At 43.1% G+C, this 6,037-nt stretch overlaps 1 long non-coding RNA gene across 1 annotated transcript; it reads left to right on the top strand.

Moving 5' to 3' along the window:
- Positions 1-1,503: 1,503 nt before the first annotated feature.
- Positions 1,504-3,860, top strand: LOC147894892 (uncharacterized). The gene is made up of 2 exons (XR_015542031.1): positions 1,504-2,208; positions 3,502-3,860. It is a non-coding gene; the product is annotated as an uncharacterized LOC147894892 (long non-coding RNA).
- The last annotated feature ends 2,177 nt before the right edge of the window (positions 3,861-6,037 follow it).

The following is a 6,037-nucleotide window of genomic DNA, read 5'->3' as shown; positions in this document are numbered from 1 at the left end:
TCCAGATACATTGAATAGAGTGGGAGATAGCCTCTAAGTCTAAGTCTCAAATGAATGCATCAATTAATTTAATCAACTTGAAGTACTAAAACCTAGTTAATTCCTTCTTGAGGCTTCAGGGTCTGTAGCGCTCCGTTGGTAGGACCGACTTTCTCCATCGGTGTTGCTACCACATCTTCGGTCATAGGTAAGGGTGCTGGTTCACATGCTGGAACCACCGACCTTGCCTGGTTCACTTGGCCGCTTGAGTGGGTGTTGGCTGCTCCCGTTTGCTGTCCTCGTCTGATTGGCGGCATACTGACAAGATTCGCTGAAGAGAGTCGCTCCACGTAGAGAGAGAGCTTCCTTCTTGTTCTCCATTTGTGGAAATTGCTCACGGTGGCTTGGTTTGTATAGGGGAGGCTAGAGAGAGAAAAAAAAAGCTAGAGAGAGGAGGTCAAATTTGGCGCCAACAAAAAGGAGGGGCTTTTTTTTTGCAAAAGCACCCACTTTTCCCTCGCTTTTGAGCCCGCTTTGTGCAAAAGCGACCTTTTCCCCCTCTTTTTCTTAGGAGTGCATAATGCTTGCCTACTTTTCTCCTTAGCTTAAGCTTTTTCCACCTTACCCTTCACCTTAGCCCTAATAATTAATTAATAATATGCTCTTGTGCGGAAATTTAATAAAAATAACCGCACATTGCTCATTCGGAACCCGAATGAGATGCAGTAAAGTGCATTAGAAAGCTAAACACACTGTCTACAACAATAATGCAACTTAAAAATAACTTTTCGAGACCATATATTGTTCAAAGGATTACAATTAAGGTCATTAGTAATGGGTACATTACACAAAATTTTCTCAAAAATTAGCCATATTTATGTAAGTAAATCATATAATAATTTTATGTTAAAGGAGGATGCATTTAAGTGTAAATAACATGTAGTAATTTTCATATTGAAAATTGAATTCATTTAGGACTAGAAAATGCATTTAAAATGATTATTTAAATGATTTTCTCAACGGGGAAATAGCTAATTACGATGCATTTGTCTTAGATAATTATGGAGCATTAGTAACACCTTGAATAGCATTATTATCACTTTAAATTTCATAGGAAAATTTTTAATGATGAATTAGGACCAAATTAGTGTCATTTTTTGCCCTTTTGCCTATTTTTATGAAAGGAAATTAATTTTTTCATGAAAGGGAAATAAGGGTAATTATATTATTTCTAAAATAAGATTTTTTTTGATTTTCCATGAATTTTTAGCATCTAAAAACTGAATTTTCAGCATCTAAAAATGCTAGTTTCTGCATTTTTTAATTTAAAAAACACCTAAAAAATAGGGAAATGCCAGAAATTTAAGAAATTAGAAAAAATTTCAAATTTTAAATTAAAGTACTAGGAGGTCTAAATTCTGCTTAGAATACCTTGTTTTCTTGTTATTTTTATGAAAATTTGAAGATGGTGCCTAAGCGTACACATCGCAACTCGACTTGCATGGCTGGCCTCTTACTTTTCAAACTTCCACCTCCTTTTAATCCCTACTTCCAGAGTCTTTTGACTTCAGGACGTACCTCCTTCCCTACTTGGGACGAGATCCTTCCTTCCCTCATACAGATCGAGGGGCACTCAGCTTTCAGATCTGGTGGTGCTGTTGACGCCAATGGAGCATTGGTTGCTCAGGGAGACAAGAAGAAATACAAGAAGAAGAAGAAGAAGAAGAAGAAGAAGAAGAAGAAGAACATCGAGTGCTTCTACTGCCATAAGCCAGGGCACAAGGAAGTGGAATGCAGAAAGAAGTGTGAAGAGAGCGGCGGTAAGGAGAAGCAGATAGCCTCGGCAGCAGTTGCATCTTCCTTGACGGAGCACGCGGGGCCTGTGCTTATCGCGACTGCAGACCACAATCAGGCACTTGGGTGGTCGACAGTGGTGCTACCAGGCACACGACTCCCCAAAAGTCATGGTTTAGTTCTCTTACCCCACTCATGGGCAGACTGTCACAATGGGTGACAACCATGAGATCCCTGTTTTTGGCGTAGGCCAGATTGACTTCTTCAGCAGTTCTTCTGACCCAAAGTTCCACACAAGGGAGGCCTTATATGTTCCGGACATGGCCTTCAACTTGCTCTCCGTTGCGAGTTTGGACTCTCGGGGAGCTTCTATACTCTTTGGGGATGGCAAAGTTATTATCTTTGATTCATTGACATGCGATATCCTTGCACGTGGTGAGCATGACTATTCCCTCTTCCACCTCATTGCTCCTCTTTCTCGCCAGGCTGTATCTTTTTCTTTATGCATGCAAGATTTGGACACCTTTGTCACTAGCAGTCGTAGAAGGCAGCTCGGGATTCTCTCGTGGAGGGATTGCCCACACACTTCACTCTCCTATGGGTGTATGTGAGACTTGCCGAGTGTTAGGTGGAATTTTGAAAAGATTTTTTTGGCTTCTGTACATAAAGCCTGTAGCATCTTTAAGTTTTCTTTAGGCTGGGAGTTATGCCGAGATTGTTTTGGGAGTTCTGTTAGAATGATAGGCATGAATGCCATACTTATGAATGAAGTAGCAATAAGGCTCAATTGGAAATCCGGGAGTTTAAGTCCTTGACAGCGACTTGAAGAACAGGGATTATGTATATAATGTACATATGAGCATGTTTTTATGAATGAGACCAGATTGAGCATGAAGGCTCAATATAGAGTTTAGGCAATGAGTGCAGCCAGTAATGGTATGGTAACTATGCATGCTCGCTGTTTAGTAAACTTTCTGCATGAGGTACAAGCCTGTGTAATGGAGGATCTCGTTCTGTACGGGGGGCTTTAAACAAACAGTTGGCTACCAAGTGCGGTGCCAGTCTCTGCCTCCGCTCCTCAAGGTGAAGATCTTCATTGCAGTATATGTCGTGTGGAGTATGGAAGCAAGGCAGATCTTGACCTTCATCTAGCTGGCAAAAAGCATGTGTCTTTAGTACAAAGAGTGTATTCCAGGTGCCAACTATGCAACCTTAACTGAAAGGGACTTCAAAACACATCTGAGCGGCCAAAGACATGCTTCAAAGCTTCGGCTGGTTCAGAAGAGAGTAACTTTCTAACAAAGCACCTGGGTTTGGTCCTGTGTACCCCAAAGGCTGTTTGAAGAAAGCAAGAAGGAATGTTACAGATTGGAAAGTTTGTTTGTAGAAAGCTAGAATCAATGTTTTTGGTGTCTGATGGTGCTAGAAAAGTACACTTAATTATAACCCACGAGCTCTAATATGATATGAGGTCATTAACAGCAATCTAAGAGGTCTTGGGTATGCAACAGTTGAATTTTTCGCTCTAGCTAGTAGTTTTGCCAGCTTTGAAGTTAGAATTGTTGGGCTGGATCCACTTGGAAAGCCACAAAGCTCTGGAGCATATTACTTATCATCGTGGTGGCTTTTTGTCTTCATAAGTTATAGAATGCTAGCTTATTGCATCTGCCAGAAAAATGATGGATGATGAAATTTTTGTTTTGATACCTTCATACTTTTGCTGTTCAGCTATGGAAAATGGAACCGCTCAGTTCAGTACAAGTGCTTCAACTTAATTGATAGCTAGCTTGGACGCGAATAAACTTGAGGCGACGTGGGAATAGTGCCCAAGATAAAGGCTAGTTGTAAATATAAGTTATACAGGAAATATCCAGCGCATGATTTGGTGAAGTGCCAGCTCGGCCGAATCGCTGGCGATGCCAGCTACAGCATGAAGTGTAACGTGCAGGAGAAAGGCCAGCTTGGTGTGCGTAACATACACGGTGGAGAGCCAGCTATGCTTGAGGCGTGTGGCGTACACACTACGGCCAGCGAGGCAACGTGTTGAAAGAGGGAGCGAATAAGGAGCTGCCAAGCACACTGGCGTGTCCGAGGATAAAGCTCAGCTGAGCGAGTAAGAGAAGGGAGAGAGAAGTTTCTTGGGTATTGAAATCTACAGAAGATTTTTATTAAAAAGAGTGTAGCCAATGTGCCATTAAGTGATGCTAAGGGCACCATGTGGAACAGCAGAAAAAACTTTTCAATCACTGGAATGCTGCAGGAAGACTTCATGCGAGAGCAGTTGGAAACGATGACAAGGAGTCTTTCTTCCTTTGTTTCCTATTGGCACAAGCTTTTGGAGTCAATGTTAAGAAGGTTGGTGTTTTGAAAATACTTTTGTGAGTGAGGAGTTGAGAGTGAAGGATAAAAGCGCTGGATTAAGTGTATGGGGTTGTAAATATAAGAGATGCTTTCTAGTGTTGGTATGTGTGGGCATCATAGTATATAATCTGCGTTGTAAATACCTGTGTGTGTGTGTGGTGACTTGTTGAAAGAAGGCCCGCAGAAGGAAACCTTGTAATACATCTTGATGCAATCAATCAGCAAGTGTTTTTTATAGCTTATGTCCATTATAATCTGTTCGTGCTTGTGAATGAGCCTTGTTTTGAGAGAAAGAGATTGCATGTGTGGGTCATGGGCATTAAAGGGATGGCCTTGACAAAATAAGCCATAGGTGTATGATGGGTGTGGGTATGCTGCTTAGGACAATAAAGGCAGCTGTCTGTGCATATGTATATGGTGAAAGCAAGGTGTGTATCTTGCGGGTCTTGGAACAGGCGTGTAAAGCAAAGAGTGGGTGTATGAGTTGAGTGGGTGAGCTATAGGTGGGTAGTAGGTCAAAACTTGGGTATTGGGCAAGAGTTTAGCCATGTGTAAGAGTGTGTTGAGAGGATATGGGGTATTGTGCACATTGATAGCCAAATCCAAGAGGGAATTCAGTGTAGTTTTGGTGTGAGGAACCACCGCCGCCGTAGTTTGTGAGAAGCGTGGGTTGGGCATCCAAGAAGCACAGATACAGACAGGACCATAGAGGTGAGGAGAAGCTTTGCTTTTTCTGTGGGAAGAAGTCGACTTGGGTGTGTGGGCAGCAGACTTTTGTGGAGAGAATAGTTTCTGCACCCAGACATCTGCAGCCTGTGTGGAGCTTGGCAGGTGTGTTGTAGGGAAACCCAGGCGAGCGGAACCCAGAGAAGTGCAGGTGAAAGCTAGGAGAAGAAGACGAAATGGGCTAGATAAGCCATGCTATAAAAGAAGAGGAAGATCTTCAGTTCAAGAGTTAGAGGTTAGCAGGTTGATTTGATCTTCTTTTTGGTGTGGGTGGTGTAGTGAACTGAGTGAATTGTGTCCAGCTACAGAGTGTTGTTGGTGCCCCTTGTGTTTATGAGTGTTCCAAAGGTGGTGAGTCGGTGAGCTGTAGAGGCCTTCCTGTTTTCCTGAGCCGCCTCACATCTTTTTGGTGCCCCCACTGAGGAAGACCGAGTGTGAAGAGTGTATGCCACTATCTGGAGATTGAAGAAGAGGGACGTGAAGGTTTTCTCTCACTGAGGAAGGCCAAGCTGTGAAGGAAGGGTTCCAGCTGCTTCTTTCTTGGTTTGAGGGTGAAAGTCAGATACAATGATGTCGTATCCAGAATTTTATGGTGGTCCGAGTGAAGATGTGGAAGATTTTCTGGAGAGGATGGAGTTAGCTTGCATAAGCAATCATATTGATGATCCCGCACAGGTACTAAGATTGCTGAGCATTTGTTTGAAAGGGGATGCTAGAATCTGGTACAGGACCTATGAGGAGTCTTTGAAAGTTGCGGTTCCGCGTGTCGACATGACTGAGGTAGGGTTGAAGGCTGCGCTCAGTAACAAGTTCAGGAAAGTGGAGGATCCTGATAAAGTTTGGCACGAGGTACAGGCACTGACTCAAGGTGAGTGGGAATCTTTGGATGTTTATGTCAAGAAGTTCTCTCTGCTTTGGGAAAATTTGTGTAAGGCTTTGGGGGAAGGTCAGGTGCCCCCAGATATGATGAAAAAGGACAGGTTTATAGCTGGGCTTAAAGAGAGCATCCGCTGGAAGGTGGAGCTGAAGAAGGATTGGAAGCTGCAGCGAATGAATCAGTTGGGGATGATTCCAGTTGTAGCTCAATCGGAAGTTCGCAGGGTGGAGACTACCCCTTTGAGCACTGTGATGGAGAGAGTGAAGCCTGCTGAAGTACAGGTCATGCAAGCAGTCCCTC

Source organism: Dipteris shenzhenensis, chromosome 13, assembly GCF_047967505.1.
Source record: "Dipteris shenzhenensis isolate YYH24624 ecotype China chromosome 13, Dip_SZ_1.0, whole genome shotgun sequence".
Taxonomy (NCBI): Eukaryota; Viridiplantae; Streptophyta; class Polypodiopsida; order Gleicheniales; family Dipteridaceae; genus Dipteris; species Dipteris shenzhenensis.
This window is presented reverse-complemented; position numbering and strand designations above follow the sequence as displayed.